The 22,463-nt window shown below is 46.2% G+C and overlaps 1 pseudogene; it reads left to right on the top strand.

Moving 5' to 3' along the window:
- The first annotated feature begins 2,478 nt into the window (after positions 1–2,478).
- LOC121465527 lies at positions 2,479–6,028 on the top strand (annotated as a pseudogene).
- The last annotated feature ends 16,435 nt before the right edge of the window (positions 6,029–22,463 follow it).

The raw sequence follows: 22,463 nt of genomic DNA, 5'->3' as shown, positions 1-22,463 counted from the left end.
CCCTGCACATGGGCAGTGACTGTGGCATTAGAACGACCTTAAAGACTTCAGCCATGCTCCTCATTAAATCTTCACCAACCATCTGTATCAGATTTATCATTTATATATGACCGCATTTTTTTTTCTGGAAATGACCCTAAGACACAAAACTGTGATGGGAGATTCAGGCTGAAACCTAACTTTCCTAGTGGCCAGTGCAACCCCACCCCACAGCAAGGGCGTAGATGCAGTCAGACAGAACTGCTTTGGAATCCTGTTTATGACATTTACGAGCTGGCTTACCTCAAGCCTATATTGTCACACTGACATTTGGTTCCATTGCATGAAAGATGGTGCTAATAAGAGCCCTGAGAGATTATTGCAGGATTAGGTGAGATAACGCATGCAAAGTGCAGCGAGTACCCATCGCGGCCAGTGCCCCTCAGAACAGGGTGGTTATTACCTTGACAACCAGCCTGAGCTCACTCTGTCTTCCACACAGCTTGCCAGAAGCTTTTTCTTCTTCTGCAACAAGGTTGATTCTTAATGTGTGATTTTTTACTGAGAACCAGCGACCTGGCTGGTTGTTCTGACTCCAAGGCCAGTCTTGTCCCTCTACACACTGATATTATCTTCCAACACCACGGTGTGACAGCACAACAACCCTCAAAGCAAGCCTGGAAATGTTTGAAGTCAGACTGCACAGTCCCATTGTGAGACCCCCCTCTCCAGAGTCATCCAGGCCTCGAGGCTCACAGGCATTCCTGTCACTTGATTCTGGGACTGTTTACCCCTTTGTCCCCTCTGAAACCTTCTGAGCAGAGGATGCAGAATGTCCCCAAGTGGGAGTTGAGTGTTCTTGCAGCCTCCTCTCTGCCTGCCACCAGTATCCTCACTTATCTGTAGTGTTGGTAACATGACCCATTGCCCCAGTGCCAGGCTCAATGCCCACAAGCCAGTAACAGAGTGTGTTTTACCACCCTGAAAGAAATACTTTAATAAAATATGTGGCTATTATATCAAACCCCTAAGTAGATATACTATGGTGTGTGTTCATCTGAGCACTCTCTCCCGGTAGTGACTGTCCTGTCCCTCAGAGTATTTTAGCATATGTGCCTTCACAGAGGAATAGGGTTACTAAAGACAGGTCCACGAAAGATGGATGAATAAATAATGAATTAATTATAGTTTCAGTCACACATTCAACATATATCTGCTGAACCCTTGCCACAGCCAGGGTTTAGGAAGAGCGCTAGGACAAAGAAAAAGGACAGAATTGCTACTTTCGCGGTTATCTGGAGGGGACTGGAGTTAGCAATCAGATATAGAATTACAAACTGTAGTGAGAGCTACACAAGAAAGGGACAGAGTGATGGGGAACAGGGTGCAGAGAGCTGATCTGGCTTGCCAGAGGGAGAGAAAGAAGGCTCTTCTCAGAGACCTACAAGCAGCCGAGGAGCACAGCCCCTGTGACGAACAGGAGCGTAGGGACTCATCTCAAAAGGATCAAGTCGGTCATGAATTAATTTACAAATGACAACATCGCCCTGCCCCAACCCTCCAAGACAAGATTTCTCCATATAGCTCTGCCTGTCCTGAAACTTACTCTGAAGACCAGGCTGGCCTCGAACTCAGAGAGATCCACCTGCCTCTGCCTCCTGAGTGCTGGGACTAAAATTGTATGCTACCATTCCTGGCTTAATGACATCTTAAATGGGTCGGGGGGGGGTTGAAGAGATAGCTCAGGAGGTAAGAACACTTACTGTTTTTGTCGAGGATATGGGTCCACAGCACCCATGTCAGGCTGCTCACAACCATCTAGAACTCCTGGTCTGGTGGATCTGACACCCTCTTCTGCCTGTGTGGGCTTCTACATGCATGTGGTGCACACATATATACATTCAGGCACACATATGCACAGAAAATAAATACATCTTTTTTCCATTTTTTTTTTCGAGACAGGGTTTCTCTGTAGCTTTGGAGCCTGTCCTGGAACTAGTTCTTGAAGACCAGGCTGGCCTCGAACTCAAAAAGATCTGCCTGCCTCTGCCTCCCAAGTGCTGCGATTAAAGTCGTGCGCCGCCCGGCTAAATAAATACATCTTTTTGATAAACAACTGCTTTGTTTTATGCTCACGAGTATCTCACCCACGTGGAACTGGAGTTACTATGATGGAGTTACAAATGACTATGAGCTGCGTGTGGGTGCTGGAAATGGAGCCTGCACCCTCTGCAACAACAGCCAATGCTGTGAACCACTGAGCCATCTCTCCAGTCCCAACAACAATTACGCAACTACTAACATGTCTCCTCCTCTTCCTAGATTTTAATTTTCACCAGGCAGTGGTGGCGCATGCCTTTAGTCCCAGCACTTAGGAGTCAAAGCCAGGGGGAATCTCTGTGAGTTTGATGCCATCCTCCTCCTCTCACTAGGCTTCCTCGTCAGAGTGACATTGTCTTTAAATCCTGCTGGGCAATCCCTGACCTAATGCCCTGTGTAATGCCCAGGGAAGACAGGGAAATCTGGAAGTCCAACTACTTCCTTAAGATCATCCAGCTTTTGGATGATTGCCCAAAAGGCTTCATTGTGGGAGCAGACAATGTGGGCTCCAAGCAGATGCAGCAGATCCGCATGTCCCTGCGAGAGAAGGCTGTGGTGCTGATGGACAAGAACACCAAGATATGGAAGGCCATTCGGGGGCATCTGGAAAACAACACAGCTCTGGAGAAACTGCTGCCTCATATCCGGGGCAATGTGGGCTTTGTGTTCACCAAGGAGGACCTCCGTGAGATTAGGGACATCCTGCTGACCAATAAGGTGCCCGTTGCTGCCTGTGCTTGAACCATCGCCCCATGTGAGGTCACTGTGCCAGCCCAGAACACTGGTCTGGGGCCGGAGACGACCTGATTTTTCCAGGCGTTAGGCATCACCACTAGAATCGCCAGGGGCACCCTTGAAATTCTGAGTGATGTGCAGCTGATAAAACAGGAGACAACTTAGGAGCCAGTGAGCCGCACTGCTGGCCACGCTGGCCATTTCCCACTTCCGCTTCGGACTGATCACACAGCAGGTGTTTGAAAAGGGCAGCTTTTACAACCTGGAAGTGCTTGACATCACAGAGCAGGCTCTGCACTCTGCTTCCTAGAGGGCGTCCGAAATATCGCCAGTGTTTGTCTGCAGATTGGCGACCCCACTGTTGCCCCACCACCGCACTCTATCCGCAGTGGATACAAGCGGGTTCTGGCTCTGTCTGTGGAGACTGCTTGCGCCTTTCCGCTCTTCTACATAGCGAGTTCCAGAGCAGTCATGGGTACACAAGACTCCATCTCAAGAAAAGATTTTCATTTAGCCTTCTCTCCAGCCCCCTGCTTGTCCTGCCTTGACTCTTCCCTCCCCTCCTCTTGTCTCCTTGCTTTCCCACTTTTTCTCCCTTTTCTTTGGAAGAAATCATGGGTTTGAGACAGATTGAACCGTAAATATCTTTTTTTTTTTTTTTTTTTTTTTTTTTGCTTTTTTCGAGACAGGGTTTCTCTGTGGTTTTGGAGCCTGTCCTGGAACTAGCTCTTGTAGACCAGGCTGGTCTCGAACTCACAGAGATCCGCTGCCTCTGCCTCCTGAGTGCTGGGATTAAAGGCGTGCGCCACCACTGCCCGGCTTGGAAATATCTTTTTAAACATTTATTTTGTTTATTATTAAACATGTGTGAGTGTGTATATTCTATGTGTGGCATGTGAGTGTGGCACATGGTGGCAGGCTGTGTGTGTGTGTGTGTGTAGTCTGTACGATATGTGTATGTGTAACGTATGTGTTTGATGTGCGTGGCTGTGTGCTATGTATGCTTGTGTATGGTATGAGCACCACAGACAACTTCTAGGAGCCAGTCTTTAGTTTATCTCCATCTCGGGTTCCAGGGATTGAACTCAGGTCAACAGGCTTATACAGAGATCAATCTTTACCCACTAAGCTAGCTCATCAGTCTGGAAGTAACTTCGAGACACCTAAGAAGTATGAAATTTTTTTTTGTGAGAGGAGGAGGGGGAGTACGGTTTTAACCCAGTATATTCCCATCCGCAAGCATTGAGATTTCAGCTGAGTGTGTTTCAACAAAGTATGGTCAACAGAGAGGTCAAGCAAGAAGCCTGAAGATGCCCAGAGGGTCCAGGAAGTCAGAGGTCATTGGTGACCATGGGAAAAGATGTTCTGCTGGGAGGCTGGAGTCAAAGAATGAATAGGAAGTTAAGATAGGGACAATGGGTGTAAGCAGCTCCCTTTAGAAGCTTGGTTATCTATTAGAGCATGGAACTTGGCTGCTAACACCTTCGCATTAGAATTCACAGCAGCCAGTGTCATATTTCAATAGAAGGAAAGCCATGGTTGTCAATGAAAACCCACATACTAAAGTGGAACTGTGCCCACCCCTCCCCGCAAAGCCGTGAAGCCCTGATTCTGGGAGATTGCTGTGTATATCACGGAGGCAACAAGACAAATGTGCTTCATTTGGGGGATGCACCTATAAACCTAAACAGCATGATCTGTGTGTGCAGATGGTTTCGGAGACAATGACTGATATGGGGTCTTTTTCAGCCTGCTCATCTACTAGGAGGAAGTGGTAGAAAGAGACGAATCACCGTGATGGATGCTTGCATCAGAATTGGTGACTCACAGCGTGCATCAGCACCCGGGTCTCCCCACACTGCCGGTGACACTTCCAACTCTGCTGAGGCCACCATAAAGCCAAGAGGCAGAGTCTGCTCTTGAGGCAGAGGCACGTGACACTCAGTCCAAGACCTACGTGGGAAGGGAGGTGGCTTGGGGGACTGGAACACATAGTAATGTCACGACTTTGACATTCTTTGCCAGAGCAGGCTATTACGTTAGTCTTTGTAGATCTCAAACCTCAGACATTTGACCCATTTGGAGACACTAATGTCATTTACTTGGCACTCAGTAGAAACCAACACAGATGCCCAAATCTAACCCTAACTGTTGACATCTAAAACCTTCAGTCTGGAGGCCTGGGCTATAGAGTACTTGCCTGGTATGCATGGAGTCCTAGGCCTCTCTGTGATGTCCTGAGCTTGATCCCTAGCGTCACAGAAAACCATAACTATTCACGTTAATGGAGGGAGGACGCTAAGACATTCAAGGTCATCCTCAGCTACATAGCCTGGACTACATGACATCTGCCTCAAATGTGTGTGTGTGCACATTTCAGTGACAGTTCTCTGCCTTCTAATTTATCCTTTTTTTTTTTCCCTTGGAAGAAGCAGATTCTGGAAAGTTGATACACATGTTGGGAGAATAGAGAATGTCTGAAAACCTTCATTTTTGTTGTTTTTTTCCAATGTAGAATTTCTCTGTGTAGCCCTGACTATCCTACCATTCACTATGTAGACCAGGCTGGCCTTGACCTCACAGAGATTGCTCCCTCTGCCAAGTCCTGGGATTAAAGGTATGTGCCACTATGCCTGGCATTAATGTCTGAAACTTTCAAGTTGTTCATCAAGATAAGCATATCACAATCACCAGAGACGCCTCATCAAGAGCAAGAACACGGGTGATTCCTTAAAACCAAATGCACACTTTTTGTTCAGGGTTTCTCTGTGTGGCAGTGGTTGTCCTGGAACTTGATCTGTACACCAGGCTGGCCTCGAACTCAGAGATCCACCTGCTTCTGCCTCCCGAGTAACAGCTCAGTACAAAGGCAGAGGCAGGAGGATCTCTGTGAGTATGAGGCCAGCCTGGTCTACATATCAAGTTCTAGAGCAGCCAAGGCTACACATGGTGAGACCTTGTCTCAAAACCAAACCAAACCCAAAACTTCACTTTGGACATACTTAAAATGTTCTACTTCCTCACTGTGGCTGTCAGAGATGGGGTTCAGGTCTGAGTATCGGCTAGTGCCTGTTATCTATGAACAGACATCTGGTCCTTGCATCATCCCACTCCTCATTCAGGTTGCGAAAGACCCCAGGCTCCGGCGTATGGCATGATAACTGCCGTTAATAACAAGGATAATGACGCCAAGTGTGGCGGTGCATGCCTTTAGTCCCAGTGCAGGGGTGTGTGTGTGTGTGTGTGTGTGTGTGTGGAGAGGAAAGCAGATCTCTGAGAGCTCAAGGCCAACCTGGTCTACAGAGGATAGCCAGGGCTATGCAGAAAAACCCTGCCTCAAAACAAACAATCAAGGATAATGACAGTACATTTGAAATTTGCTAAAAGTAGATCTTAAGTATTTTTACCACACACACAAAGGTATATGAAGTCGTAAATATGTTAATTAGCTCAATTGTGGTAATAATGCATAGTTCAGGTATGTATATGTACATATATATATATGTAAAACATCATGTTGTACCACACACACATACACTTGTGAGCTTATGCTTTTTTTTGAGGCAGAATCTCCTTGTGTAGTTCCAAGACCTGACCTCTGCCTCCAAACTGCCAGGATTGCAGGTGTGCACACCACCCCTGCTACACAGACAACTTTGATTTGCCAATTGTGCTACAACATAACTGGCGTTGAGAAGGTATCTGGGTTTGGCTATTTCTGGAGGAGAATTGGGGGTACAGACCCACAAAGCAGGATGGCCATGCGGACTGAATCAGACGACCCGGAGTGTTCTGGAAGAGTCAGTCCTTACCTGGGGCAGACAACAGCCTGGCAAGGACTAGAGAAGGGGGTAGGGGGGTGGGCCGGGGCAGGACTCCCTGCCTGGAGAGTGGAACAATGCAAATTACAATCACAAAACTCCCCCCTAGGGCTGCCAGCCCTAGCTTAGGAACTGAATGAAGATAAGAAAGTAAGAAAAGTCTATTCTGCTTTCTGAGGTGTTTTTTCTCAGGTATGGCGGATGCTTTCAGAAACCTGACTGGGCCTCAGGGATGAAGTGAGAGACAATGTGGGAAATGGGGGCTACAGGAAAAGCTGGCAAACAGCAGAGCCACAGCCCCCAGCGTGGCTTTGAGTCCTGGCTGGGAGAGGGAGAGAGCAAGCAAGAAGTGGGGGGTAGTTCTTCCTCCTGGGCTTTTCTACCGTGCCAAGTGGCCTTGGCTGCTCTGTTAGCAAAAGCCTTGGGAGCTCTTGGCCCTCCGTGCTGTAAGCCTTGGGCTCTGGTTTGAGTACATGGCCTCCAGTGTCTTTTCATCTGTCTGGACAACCATGTGTTAGCATCTTAAGACAATGCACATGTTTACATTATCTCAGAACACTTATCACTCTCAGACTCAGTTCTGTCTTCCACCGCGAGGGTTGGGGGAGAGAACTGAGACCCTCAGGCTTGACAGCGGATGCCTTTACCCGCTGAACCATCTTGAAGGCTTCGATGTTTTTGGTTTTGTTTTGTTTTTTTGTTTTTTTTTTTTTAATAGAGACAATATAATCCAGTGTTTCCGAGAGAAGATTCTGGAGCCAGCTGACCAGAGCTGAAATTCCAGCTCACCTATTAACCAGCTTTGTGACCGTGGGCAGTTCCTAACCCCCTCTGTGCTTCAAGTTCCCTGTCTATAAAATAGTGTGATAATTGCATCTGCTTAGTCGGTTTTTGTAAAGATAAAGCAAGATCACACACAAAGACCAGATCAACCCAGGTACTAGCAACACCTGGTATGTGTGAGCCATTTCTTGTGGCATTTGAGGGTTTGGTTTTTCGTTTCTTCCCAGCTCCCTTGGAGGGTCTGTCCTGAGTCTTTCCTGCAAGTTGGTGGCTACTCAGTCCTCACTCAGGTGGGGAGAGGCGGGTGGGCATCGGACCTGCCTCAGGGTCGATGAGATCAGTAGCTGCCAGGGCCGAGAGTCCAGAGCATTCTTTCTCTCCATTCCCATTCCTCTTTCCTCCCCACCCCCTTTTCCTCTCCCTATCTTTTCCTTTGGCTGTGTTTGAAGTCTGAGCCTGGAGCATGCTCTACCACTGGGTTACACCCTCAGCTCCATCATTTCTAGTTTATTTACTAGTTGTGGTCCCTTATTTAAAACATACTTTGCCTTCTGTTTGGTTACACAAAGATAAAACTCAATAAAAAGCTAGCCGGGCGGTGGTGGTGCACGCCTTTAATCCCAGCACTCGGGAGGCAGAGGCAGGCGGATCTTTGTGAGTTTGAGACCAGCCTGGTCTACAAGAGCTAGTTCCAGGACAGGCTCCAAAACCACAGAGAAACCCTGTCTCGAAAAACCACAAAAAAAAAAAAAAAAAAAAAAAGCCAGACTGATGGTTTGACCCTTTACTTGCTTTCAAGATCATGTCTACCATTTTCTCAAGCTATTATTGATTAATTTATTTATTTACTTAAGTTTTGGTTTTGTTGGTTTTGTTTTGTCTTGGTTTGGTTTGATTTTTCGAGACAGGGTTTCTCTGTGTAACAGCTCTGGCTGTCTTGGAACTAGCTCAGTAGACCAGGCTGGCTTTGAACTCACAGAAATCCACCTGCCTCTGCCCCCCAAGTGCTGGGACTAAAGGTGTACACCACCATCTCGTGACTTTGTTTTGCCTTTTGACTCAGGACCTCCCTGTTATGTAACCCTGACTGTCCTAGAACTGGCTATAAAAACAGGCTGGCCTAAAACTCACAGAGATCTACCTCTGAGATTGAAGGTATATTCCACAACACTTGGTCCTCCAACTTTGTTTTTTGTTTTCTTTCTTTCTTTTTTTTTTTTTTTTGAGACACGTGTAGCCCTCGAACTCACTCAGTGTAGACCAGACTGACCTTGGGCTCAAGAGACCAAGGGCCTCTGTCTCCCGAGTGCTGGGATTAAAGGTGTGTCACCACAGCCTGGCTTTTCAGCTATTTTAAAAATAGAGATACAGACGCAGGTGTGAACACAATAGTCCCAAAAAGTCACGTTTTTTTTTTTTTTTTTTTTTTTTTTTGGTTAAAAGTGTCCCATCTTCAGCGGCTTCTGAATTGCTTTTGTGACTTGGGCCAGTAATATGGATTATATAATGGAACAGAGGCAACCTGGGGCCAAGGGCCCCTGACCTCTCAGGAAGGGGTCGATTGGTCTCTCCCAGTTGCATTTGAATTCATTCTAGCCTTTGTCACAGGCTTTCTAGAAACAGAAAGAAGGTCATGGGCACAGTAGGGAGGAAATTAGATATCTTCCGGCCCCTCCCCCATGTTTATCCAAACTGTAAACAATCCCCTTCCCTTTACCAATTTTTCTTCCCAACAGTGGTTTTGTGGACCTCGGTGCCTGTAACTGGGCAGGCTACTTCCATAAGTTCTAGGGTAGGAAACAGAATCTGGTACGGTAGCAGCTACAATTTGGCTGCTATACTCATTGCTTCCTTGCTTGGACACTTCTAGTCTCTTCAGTTGACGCAATAGCAGACAGACGTAAACATTAATTGTTGCATTGATACATTCGAAATAGCTTATGAAGTCCTGATACTTCTAATATAAATCCAAAGCTAAAAGAGAGTGTTTATTATTTGAGGCGGAGTCTCATGTAGCCCAAGCTGGCTTTAAGCTAAGGATGGCCTCAAATTCCTCATCCTTTATGCCTCCATCCCCATGTCCTGGATTACAGGTGTATTAGTACAGCCAGTCATATCACTACATTATTTTCTTTACAAATGCTTCATTTATTTATTTATTTTGCATCTGAGTGTGTGTGGGCTCACATGACACAGCACACATGTAGAGGTCAGGGAACTTTGTGAAGACAGTTCCTTTTTCCCTCCTCCTCTACAGGGGATCTGGGAATCAAACTCAGATCATCAGGCTTGCGTGGCAAGGGCCGGTATCTGCTGAGCCGTCATCTCCCGTTTCTGTCGCTATGCTTATATATGAATAGCCTTTGGTCTTTACACGATAAATTTTCCTTTGTGAGCCTCAGTTTTAGCTCGGTCACTGTATATTTAATTCTCCCCACCAGCCCTCTGCTTGATGTTTCTCTAATCATTTTGACAGTCTTAAATGAGTTTTTAAGACTGTCTATCAAAGTTAGATTAATCAAGTGTTCTTCAGAGAAACGGGCCCAGTCTGATATAGGTCTAGTAGAGGAAGACTTATCACAGCGAATCCGCTCATATGGTTATGGAGCCAAGAAGCCTCGAGATCTGGAGGAGCTAGAGACCCAGAAAACCAAAGTTCCAGTTCAAGTCCGTAGTCTTGACCGGTAGACAAGGAGCTGGGCATCTAAGCTCAGGCCCGGGACAGAGGAGAGCTCTTGGGGTCTGAAAGCAGAAGTGCAAGTCTCTTTGAGGGTGACAGTGTCGTTCTGTCTTATTCGGGCCCTCAGCGGATTAGATCGGAGGCCCACCCACTCTCTGAAAGGCCACCTGCTACTCAGGCTGCCTATTCGAATGTTAAAGTCCTCCAAAGACACCCTGAGGAGCTACCCAGAATAACATTCAACCACTCAGTCAGGCTGACAGAAAATTAGGCAGAATTGAGTTTCTAAATTAGTCATAGGAATGTTTGGCTAGGAAGCACGAAGTCCTGGGTTCAATCTCAAGTACCTGCCCCTTAAAAAAAAAAATTCCCAGAAAGTAGAAGCATTAAGACTTTGATGCTGTCCAGATCAACTGTCGATTCCACCTGCTAGTTCAGAAAGTCTGCAATGGAGCTGTAAGCTCTCATACGAATGACTACGATTCTCAGGCCAATGTCCATCTCCCAACGTTCCTAAGCCACTGGAGTCAGTGGCTGCTGAAACTAGCAGTCAAACTCCATTCTACAGAGACAGAATCTGACCCTGGCCACACAGATGTAGAGGGACCAGGGTGAACGTGGCTCTGCTGACTCAGCCCTCCACTCCCCTCGACTCTCCTGGAAATCCCCGGAGGACAAGGTTCACACCAAGAGGACGTTTTCTACTCTGTGGTCCATGGTTCGTGGACTGATTTGCACAGACATTCCAAGCCCCACAATCTCTCTGTGACTACTGCAGTAGGGTAAATCCTCAGATTTAGGATGGCAGAGAAGGGAGAGAAGAAGAAAGAGGTTCTTAGACGGGCTTACTATAATTTAAAACTTCAGGATGCTAGTTTTTCCATTTCTTGAGCCAACCAATGATGCTATTGGGATTATCAAAGCAAGAGAAAAATGTAATAGGAAAAATTGTGCAAACGAAAGAGGATACTTAAGATAGACACACAAAGCCAAGTGCAGGCACAAGCCTATTGCTCAGCTGTTTGGGAGGCTGCAGTAGGAGGAGTTTGAATACCCCTCCCCCAACAGCAAATTCCACTTCCTTTTTGCTGTTGTTAAAAGACATGATCTTACTATGTAGCCCCGGCTGGTCTGGAACTCACTATGTCAACCAGGCTGGCCTCGAATTCACAGAGATCTGCCTGTCTCTGCCACCAAGTAGTGAGATTAGAGGTGTTTGCCACCACTTGAAGAGAAACTGGCTGTGGACCTGAGAAAGGGTGGGGCGAGGCATAAAAGAAAAAAAGAAGGCAGGTGCAGTGGCTCACAGGATTACAAGAGTGAGGCAGGAGGATGACTGTGAGGCCAGCCTGGGCTACCTACCTACTGAGGTGCAAGCAAACTTCGGGGACAGAATGAAACCTTGTCTCAAACAAACAAATGAAATACCAAAACATAAAATAATGAGGAAAAAAAGTCAAATTCAATTCCCAAGCAAAACAAGAAAATAAATAAATGAAAATAAAAAAGAAAGAAAATAAATGATAAATGTTTGAGGAAATAGATTTATTCAATATGATTTATACATATATATATGTATGTATATAGGTGTGTGTGTGTGTGTGTGTGTGTGTGTGTGTGTATTCATTGAAACATCTTGTGTTACCTGATACTTAGGAGGCTGAGGCACAAGGATTATGAATTTGAGGCAGTTTGGGATGAAGATAAACTCCAGGCCAGGCTGGGATTACTCCATTAATATGTGCCATTTTAATCTTTTGTTGTTTTTTCAAGACAGGGTTTCTTTGTAGCTTTGGAGCCTGTCCTGGCACTAGCTCTTGTAGACCAGGCTGGCCTTGAACTCACAGAGATCCGCCAGCCTCTGCCTCCCGAGTGCTGAGATTAAAGGCGTGTGCCACTGCCACCCAGCTGTCATTTTAATCTTTTCATGGATTAGTTTAAAATTTTAATTAAAAAAAAATACAAAGCAGCCAGACATAGTGGCATAAGTCTTTCTTTATTTCCAGCACCTGGGAGGCAGAAGCAGACAGATCTCTGAGTTCAAGGCTACCTTGGTCTAACGGTGAGTTCTAGAACAGCCAGGCCTATGTAGAAAGACCCTTGTCTCAAAAGACAAAACAAACAAGCAAAGAATGTGTGAGCCTCCCAGAGGCTTGTCCTTCCTAAACCAGGAACTCCACCCATGGAAAAGGGGTTCTATAGGCAAATTGCGAATGTCCAGTTTTTTCCTTCCTTTATCTTTCTTTTATTTTACTAAAAGATTTAATTAGTATACGAAGTAGTAGGTTTCATTAATGCCATTAACATACATAATTTGTTTCTTTTTATTTGTGTGTGTGATCAAATGTGAGGTGTACACACGTGTGCATGTATGGGCAGAGGCCAGGGACAGCCTTGAATCCTGTTTCTCAGGACCTGCCCATCAGACCTGCCTTTGTTTGCTTTAGAATCTCACAATACAGCCCTGGTGGTCTCAAACTCATAGCGCTTCACCTACCTCTGCCTCCCTGCCACTACACCTGTCTTTAAGACAGAGTCGCTCACGTAGAAAAAGACAAAAGTGCCTGAGAAAATTGGGAAAATGGGGACTGTGGGAGAGGGTAGAAGGGGATGGGAGAGGAAGAGAGGGGAGGGGAGAAAAATATATAGCTCAATAAAAACAATAAAAAAAAATTACTACAAGAAAAAAAAAAGAGTCTCTCGCTGGTTCACCAATTACACTAGGCTGGCTGGCCAGTGAGCTTAAGGAGCCTTCTCTGCCCACACCCCAGCCCCCAGCACCAGTCACTATGCCCAGCATCTTTTGCTGTTTTTGTTTTGTTTAAGACAGAGCCGTCACTATGTAGCTCTGGCTGTCCTAGAACTCACTATGCCTCCAGAGATGTGTTTGCTTCTGTCTTTCCACTGCTGGCTTTAAAGGCATGCACCATTATGCCCGGCCCATGCCCAGCTTTTTACATATGTGCTGGGATTGAATTTAGGTCTTCATATTTGCCCTAAAAGCCCTTTGGCCACTGAGCCATATCCCCAGTCCTCAATAATTGGTTTTGTTGATCCTCCTCCCCTCCTTCCAATCCCCTTTCCTTCCATTTTTGCCCTTATACCCACCAAAGTAGGGTGTATTTTACCGAAATGTGTAAGGGATATTAGTATATCTGAAAAAGACTTCATGGAGTAATCTTCTGAATTCAGTGTGGTTCTGAGTCTGTCCCATGTCTCTGACCCCTGAAGTTTTCACTCTTAAAGTGGGTCACTAGAATGAAGCTCAGGTCTCTGGAGAAACCAGGTGGGCTCCTTCCAGATCCCATATCCCAATAGCAGACACGACCCAGACAATCCAGCCTGACGATAAAAGTGTCTCCAGTCACCTGAGTAAAGTGTGACTTAGGGGAAAGGAGGAGGAAGGGAACATGGCTATAGCCACTCCAACCAAAGCCAGGCATAGGACAGAGTCGGCACAGGATGAACAAATTTGCTTTGTTGGTCCAAGGAAACACTAACTTCCTGTTTGCATCTCAAGTGAAGGTTTCCAGAAGGCAAGGATCATGTGGATTAGGAAAAATAGAACCTAAGATTTTGTTACTTGACACATTAAAAAAAATTAATCATATTGATTTATTTTGGGTTTTTTGAGACAGGGACAGAGTCTGTCTACATAGTCCTGGCTGTCCTGGAACCCACTATGCAGACCTGACTGACTTCAAACTCACAGAAATCTGCCTGCCTCTACCTGGAAAAAATGTTCAGGTTAAAAGTGTGGACCCCCTGGAGTTGGAGTTACAGGCTATTTTGAACTGCCTGACTTGGGGCAGGGGGGAATCAGAGCCTCTTTTTTTTATTTTAACTTGGGGAGTTTTTTTTAATATTTATTTATTTATTATGTATACAATATTCTGTGTGTGTGACTGCAGGCCAGAAGAAGGCACCAGACTTCATTACAGATGGTTGTGAGCCACCATGTGGTTGCCGGGAATTGAACTCAGGACCTTTGGAAGAGCAGGCAATGCTCTTAACCACTGAGCCATCTCTCCAGCCCACTTGGGGAGTTTTATTGAAAGAAATGGAGTGGGGGAAGGAAAGGGGGAGGGAGGGAGGGAGGGAGGGAGGGAGGGAGAAGGGGAGGGAAGGAAGGAGGGAGGAGGGAGAGAGAGAGAGAGAGAGAGAGGCAAACACCTGCTTGCCTCTTCAGAAACAGCTTTAGTTCCTCTTCTAAAGTGATATGTGTTCTTGATTTTCTTTCTTTTTTCCTTCTTTCTCCTTCCTTCCTTCCTTCCTTCCTTCCTTCCTTCCTTCCTTTTTCTTTTCTTGAGACAGAGTTCCTTTGTACAGCCCTGGCTGTCCTGGAACTCATGCTGTAGACCAAGTTGCCCTCAAACTCAGAGATCCGCCTGCCTCTGCCTCCCTAGTGCTGGGATTAAAGGTGTGTGCCACCACCACCGCCCCAGCTGTAGTATGTGCTCTTAGCCATCTCTCCAGCCCTTGACTCATGTTTTAGTAGGTAGAATCTCATTAATGACAACTATGTTAGCAGTTCATTTTTATGTATTTGTTATCTCATTAGCTGCTGAAGAATCCAAGATGCTGGGGAGATTTATGAATAGGCTGTGTGTGGTGGTGCATGCCTGCAGTTCCAACACTTAGGAGGCTAAAGCAGGAGGATTGCTCTGTGTTTGAGGTTAGTCTCTGCTACATTGTGAGAGGCCAGCCTGGGTCGCCTAGTAAGGTCCATTCTCAGAGAGAGAGAGAGAGAGAGAGAGAGAGAGAGAGAGAGAGAGAGGGAGGAGAGAGCAATGTGTCAACAGATTGTGAAATTGTCCCCTGGGGGCTGGTGTTCTTTGCTCTCTCTCTGTTTCCTGTTCCTTTAGGGCGGCAGCTGAGAGCCCTTCCTCCTTCCTCAGCCATGTCTTCCTTGCCTTGATGGACTTCACCCTCCAAATGTGAGTCTGAGAGCCAAGCCGTTCCTTCTAGAATGGCTTTAAAAATCTGAGGAGACAACAGTCTAATCCTCGAACCTCGAAAATCTCACTTTCTTTTTGTTATTACTGTGTGTGAATCTGTGTGTGCACAACACACGTGTGTGGATGCTCTCCCACAGTTCACAGCACACGTGTGTGGATGCTCTCCACAGTTCACAGCACACGTGTGAGGATGCTCTCCCACAGTTCATAGCACACGTGTGAGGATGCTCTCCCATAGTTCACAGCACACGTGTGAGGATACTCTCCCACAGTTCACAACACACGTGTGAGGATGCTCTCCCACAGTTCACAGCACACGTGTGTGGATGCTCTCCACAGTTCACAGCACACGTGTGAGGATGCTCTCCCACAGTTCACAGCACACGTGTGTGGATGCTCTCCACAGTTCACAGCACACGTGTGAGGATGCTCTCCCATAGTTCACAGCACACGTGTGAGGATGCTCTCCCACAGTTCATAGCACACGTGTGAGGATGCTCTCCCACAGTTCATTGCACACGTGTGAGGATGCTCTCCCACAGTTCACAGCACACATGTGTGAGGATGCTCTCCCACAGTTCACAGCACACGTGTGTGGATGCTCTCCACAGTTCACAGCACACGTGTGAGGATGCTCTCCCATAGTTCACAGCACACGTGTGAGGATGCTCTCCCACAGTTCACAGCACACGTGTGAGGATGCTCTCCCACAGTTCACAGCACAACACACACATGTGAGGATGCTCTCCCACCGTTCACAGCACACGTGTGTGGATGCTCTCCCACGGTTCACAGCACACATGTGTGAGGATGCTCTCCCACAGTTCATAGCACACGTGTGTGGATGCTCTCCCACGGTTCACAGCACACGTGTGTGAGGATGCTCTCCCACAGTTCACAGCACACGTGTGTGGATGCTCTCCCATGGTTCACAGCACACATGTGTGGGATGCTCTACCACAGTTCATAGCACACGTGTGTGGATGCTCTCCCACAGTTCACAGCACAACACATGTGTGGGATGCTCTCCCACAGTTCACAGCACAACACATGTGTGGGATGCTCTCCCACAGTTCACAGCACAACACATGTGTGGGATGCTCTCCCACAGTTCACAGCACAACACACACATGTGAGGATGCTCTCCCACCGTTCACAGCACACGTGTGTGGATGCTCTCCCACGGTTCACAGCACACATGTGTGAGGATGCTCTCCCACAGTTCATAGCACACGTGTGTGGATGCTCTCCCACGGTTCACAGCACACATGTGTGAGGATGCTCTCCCACAGTTCACAGCACACGTGTGTGGATGCTCTCCCATGGTTCACAGCACACATGTGTGGGATGCTCTCCCACAGTTCATAGCACACGTGTGTGGATGCTCTCCCACAGTTCACAGCACAACACATGTGTGGGATGCTCTCCCACAGTTCACAGCACAACACATGTGTGGGATGCTCTCCCACAGTTCACAGCACAACACATGTGTGGGATGCTCTCCCACAGTTCACATGGAGATTTCCACCTTGTGCCATCAGTTCTTCCTTTCTATTTTTTATTTATTTTTTATATCCCAGCACTCAAGCGGCAAGGGCAACAATATCTCTGTGGGTTCAAGGCCAGTCTGGTCTACATAATGAATTCTAGGCCAGTCAATGCTACAAAATGTAACTGTCTCAAAAATTAAAAATCCTGTGTGCATGTATGTACAGAGGTTAAAGGTCAAGGTCAGGTATCCTTCTTCAATCTCTTCCATATACTTTAAGGCAGGGTCTCTCATTGAACCTGTAAGGTACCAATTCCATGAGACTCTTGGCCAGCATGCCCTAGGGATCCTCCTGTCTCTACTGGTGTTGCAGATTCTGACACTGTAGCATTTTTTTTTTTTTACAATTTTTCTTTTTTCTCCTGAGACAGGGTTTCTCTGTAGCTTTGGAGCCTGTTCTGGCACTAGCTCTTGTAGACCAGGCTGGCCTTGAACTCACAGAGATCCACCTGCCTCTGCCTCCCTAGTGCTGTGCTTAAAAGCGTGTGCTACCACCACCCAGCTACAATTTTTCTTTTAAAATATTTTTATTTTTTGAGAACTTTGTGCAATGTGTTTTGATCATATTCACCCCCAGCATTCTCCAACTCTGCCCCAATCTACTTCCCTCTTCCTACCCATCCAACTCTGTTCTCTCTCTCAACCCAGTTGAATCCAGTTTGTGTTGCCCAAATAATTATCGATGTGGAGCCTGCCCTGGAGCTTGGTAGATTTTTTAGGGATCATACACCTTTAAAAAACAAACAACAACAACAAAAAAAAACAACAACCTGACTTTTCCTCTTGCAGCAGATATCAAATACCAAGAGCTCCTCCCATAGGGAACCTTATGTCCACCTCCCCTCACCACGCTGGTGTGCTGGCTAGATTTCTGTCAACTGGACACAAGTTAAAGTCATTTGGAGAGAGGAATGCTCAGCTGAAAAGATGCCTCTATATGATGTCTGGTTGTAGGGCATTTTCTTAATTAGTGACCCATGGGGAGGACCTGACCTGACCCATTGTGGGTGATGCCATCCCTGGGCTGGTGGTCTTGGTTCTATAAGAAAGCCAAGTGAACAAGGCATGCGCACTAAGCCAGTAAGCAGCACCTCTCTGCATCAGCTCCTGTCTCCAGGTTCCTGCCCTGTCTGAGTTCCCGTTCTACTCCTTCAATCATGGACTAAGATGTGCAAGTATGAGCCAAATACCTTTCCTCCCCAACGTCCTTTTGGTCGTGGTACTTGATCTCAGCAATAGTAACCCTAACTGAGACTTAAGCAGCTCTTGTGCAAGCTGCCACAGTTGCTGCAGGTTCATAAGTGCATCTGCCCTGTGCTATCCCAGAAACACCACCACCTCTGCCTCTTAAAGTCTTTCTGCCTTGGTTCTTCCTTGACGATCCCTGAGCTTTGGGAGGAGGGATGCTGTGGACATCCTGCTTAGGACTGAGCACTCTGCAATCCCTTCTCTGTACATTGACCAGTTGTAGATCTGTGCTAATTGTCATCTAATGCAAGAAAAGCCTTCTCTGATGAGGGCTGAGAGGCGCGTTAGTATGTAGGTGTAGAAATAAGTCATCAGGAGTTTAGACCTGTGCCCATCAAGGAGACTAGGCTCTCCCCTGGGGCCTAGGAGCTCCCTAATCACAGGTTCCTGACCATCTGGTGGAAGTTTTTTTTTTTTTTTAATGGGTTGCTGGAGATCTGAACTCAGATCCTCAGGTTTGCACAGCAAGTGAGCCATCTCCCCGGTGTCCCCCACCCCTGCCACTTTTTAAAAGATATCTGTTTACATTTGGAAAGAGAATTTGCTTAAAAAACATAAAATTACAAAAAGGAAAAAAAGCAAAACTAAAACCAAAGCAAAACCAAACCAAACAAACACTTTCCGGGGTATTTTGTACACAGTATACAGGCAATAATAACACGGACCATAAACATTGGGGTGGTTACAGGGGTCCTGGCCATGAGCATATATTCCACTCACAACGAAAATTTTGAGAATCAAAGTGTACAGATTTATATCACTATGGTTGGTAATTGTATGCACCAGCTTTATGCTTTTGTTTGTTCTTGAGACAGGGTCTCACTGTGTAGCCCAGGCTGGCCTCAAACTCAGAGATGCAGTGGCCTCTGCCTCCTGAGTACAGACTCTAAAGGCGTGTGCCACCACGCCTGCCTTGCACTCAGTTTCAACTGTGCTCATCTGAAACACCAGGATGAAATAAGGCAAAACCCATGATAGGTCACCCAAAGAGCAGAAATCTCAAAAAATTCTTTCACAGATGTAGATGTGCAAAAACAACATCTCTCTGTTTATTGGGGAAATTTCATAAAATCAATGTTGTCATAATCACCTTGGCAGACAAATTTGAAAACAAAAGCATATGATGTTTTAAAATAAATCACATAGGACTTATACCTCCAATGTTGGAATGTAAAGATGAAATATAATTGGGTGATGGTGGTGCATGCCTCCCAGAACTTGAAAGGCAAAGGCAGGGAGTCTCTGTGAGTTCAAGGCCACCCTGGTTGGTCTACAAGGCCAGTTCCAGAACAGCCAAGGCTACACAGAAAAATTCTGTCTTGAAAAACCAAAAATAAAAAAGTAAAAAAAGAAAGGAAGAAAAAGAAAAACAAAGAAAGAAATAGATAGCATGGTGCCCTGTAAAACATGCTGGCCATCAGTCAGGTGTACCTGCAGTGCTATCAGGAGATTCCGGCAGGAGAATTATTTGAAACCAGGTGTTCAAGACCAGTCTATGTAATACATTGAAATCACCATCTTAAAAGACTAGAAAATAGGGCAGGAGAGATGTTTCAGTGGTTAAGAGTATCAGCTGCTCTTCCAGAGGACCTGAGTTCTACTCCCAGCACCCACAGGGCAGCTCACAGACATCTGTAATTCCAGTTCCAGTCTCCCAGACTCTGTAAGCACTGTGTGTACGTGCTGCACCAAGCAGGTAAAACATAAACAAACAAACAAACAAATAAATAAAACAGAAAATAAAAGCGGTGGCGGGGGAGGGGGAGAGACAGACTGGAACAAACAAAAAACTTTGCGATCACTCCTCAGCGGAGAAAGTATAAGAATAGATTGTAATCAATCACCTGGGGGCGACCACCAGCGCTGCTTTCAGTCAGTAATTAGCTGTATTTGGCAGTCCCGCAGCCCAGTGGAAGAGCCGCTTTTTCCTGTTAGGGCAGGGTTCTCTTCGTTTACGTTCATTTTCCGCGTGGCGTGCTCCTCCAGCCATTCCTCTGGTTTGACACACAGGGACGTGAGCCTTCTCTGTTAGACTTCCCCTTCTTCTGGGCTAGGCTGCTGTGTTGTGGGGATGCAGAAATGTGTTCCGCGTGCGCTCCACTTGTACGCAGACCACAAATTTGGCGTAAACAGTGCCCGCGATGGAAGTGAGCTGCCACGCCTAAGGGTTTTCTTATCCTACTGGGTGCAAGAAGGATCTCCAAGCTATTCAGTAGCTTTGCTGACTTCTGTGGGCAAATGTGGCTTTAATTCATTAAAAAGTCTCTGGAATTTCACCAGCCAAAGGAATGCCAACCCAGAGACAGGACACGTTTTTAAACTGATGTTTTTTCCCATTGCCGTATCGTGTGGTTAATCCAGTCATCTGAATTTCCTATCAAACACATGTTTGTTAGTAACTTAAAATTCATCTTTAGGAGCCTTGTTTGCACCGCGCCTAATTTCAAATACTCCATCATAGTTTGGGGTTCAAGAGGAGTACGTACGTTTTCTTCTGCAGAGTCTATACATATTCAAATGAATGCTATCAAGGGTTTGGATTCATTCAGCCATTAGCCAAGTCCTAAACAAGCAATTAAGTCACAGAACTTTCAGCTGGGCAGTGGTGGCGCACGCCTTTAATCCCAGCACTCAGAAGCGCAGAGGCAGGAGGATCTCTGTGAGTTTCAGGCCAGCTAGGGCTACACTATGATGCGCCATAGAACTTTCATATCCAACAATTTGGTTGTGCCTTCTTTGTGTGTGTGCGTGTGTGTGAAGGCCAGAGGTAGACTTTAGGTGTCACCCTCAGGGTGTCATCCGCCTGCTCATTGACAGGAATTCACCAGTTAGGCTACACAGGCCAGTCTGTGAGCTCCCAGGCTCCTCCCGTCTTCCTCCTCCCCAGCACTAGATTTTGAGTGCTCCACCATGTCCAGTTTTATTTTTATGTATATGTATATGTATGTCCTGCCTGCCTGTATGTCTGTGTATCATGTAGGTGTAGTCCCTATGGGCTGGGTGTGATGGTGCACCTCTTTAATCCCAGAATTCAGGAAGCAAAGGCAGGTGGATCTCTATGAGTTTAGAACCTGCCAGGGTTGCATAGAGTTCCAGGTGAGCCAAGGCTGCATAGTAAAAGCCTGTCTTAAACAAATCAAATTCTTTCAAAAAAAAAAAGAGTTATTTTTATTTTATGTGCATTGGTGTGTATGTCTGTGTGAGGGGATTGGGCAGCCTGAAACCAGAGCTACAGACAATTGTAAGCTGCCATGTGGGTGCTGGGAATGGAACCAGATCTTCTGGAAGAGCAGTCAGTGCTCTTAACTGCAGAACCATCTCTCCTGTAAAACCCTGTCTTAAAAAAAGAAAGAGGAGAGAGAGAAGGAGAGAGAGGGAGAGAGAGAGATTGAGAGATTGGGCTCTCTGATACATTGTGAGGTCCTTCCTTCCTTCCTTCCTCCCTCCCTCCCTCCCTCCCTCCCTCCTTCCTTCCTTCGTTCCTTCCTTCCTTTCTTTTCAGTTTTTCACGAACAGAGTTTCCTGGAACTCACTCTGTAGATCCGGCTGGCCTCAAACATGGAGATCTGCCTGCTTCTGCCCCCCAAGTGCTGGGATTAAAGGTGTACATCACCACCCAGCTTTGATTTCCACTGTAACATTTGCAAATACCACCACAAATTAAAATATGTATGTGACCACATAACTTTAGAAAACTTGATTACATACTTCCCAGAAGTAGAGAGGGAGAGAGAATAGTTCGTAAACACCGTATACAGTCCAGATTGTTCTCTTGACTCCAGGGCAGTATGTACCCCACCTCATGGTTAGTGCCACAAAGTATCTGCATCTTGAGAAAATCAAATAGTCTAGGGACCCTCACCAGCATTAAACTACCCTGGTGCTTCAGACCTTGGAGTATAAAAATGAGTTTTTGGTAAAACAAGGACTCATACATCTTCAGACATGACCTAAACTTGCATCTGAGAAGTCTTTGAGATGCAGTCACCTAATGCTTGAGACCCTAGCAGCTCATTTTATTCTTCAAAAAGGAAAAGAGGGTTGAGATGGAGAGATGGCTCAGCAGTTAACAGCACACACTGCTCTTGCAGAGGTCCTGAGTTCAGTTCCCAGCACTCATCTAAGAAACTCAGAATTATTTATAACTACTGTTTCAGGGACTGGATGCCTTTGGTGTCTGCAGGCACACCTGTGCACACTTACACATATAGACACACATGTACTTTAAAAATAAATATTTTGGGGGGGGGGCTGGAGAGATGGCTCAGAGGTTAAGAGCACTGGCTGCTCTTCCAGAGGTCCTGAGTTCAATTCCAGCAACCACATGGTGGCTCACAACCATCTATAATGAGATCTGGTGCCCTACTCTGGCGTGTGGGCATACATGGAGGCAGAATGTTGTATACATAATAAATAAATAAATCTTTAAAAAAAAAGAAAAAAGAAAAATAAATATTTTGGGCTGGAGAGAAGGCTCAGAGGTTAAGAGCACTGGCTGCTCTATCAGAGGTCCTGAGTTCAATCCCCAGCATCCACCTGATGGCTCACAACCATCTGTAATGTGATCTGGTGCCGCCCTCCATGTCAGAACACTGTATATATAATAAATA

This window comes from Microtus oregoni, unplaced genomic scaffold, assembly GCF_018167655.1.
Source record: "Microtus oregoni isolate MIOR12 unplaced genomic scaffold, Mior012 000031F_ref0000149, whole genome shotgun sequence".
NCBI lineage: Eukaryota > Metazoa > Chordata > Mammalia > Rodentia > Cricetidae > Microtus > Microtus oregoni.
The sequence above is the reverse complement of the archived record's forward strand: the minus strand, read 5'-3'. Positions and strand labels throughout refer to the sequence as shown.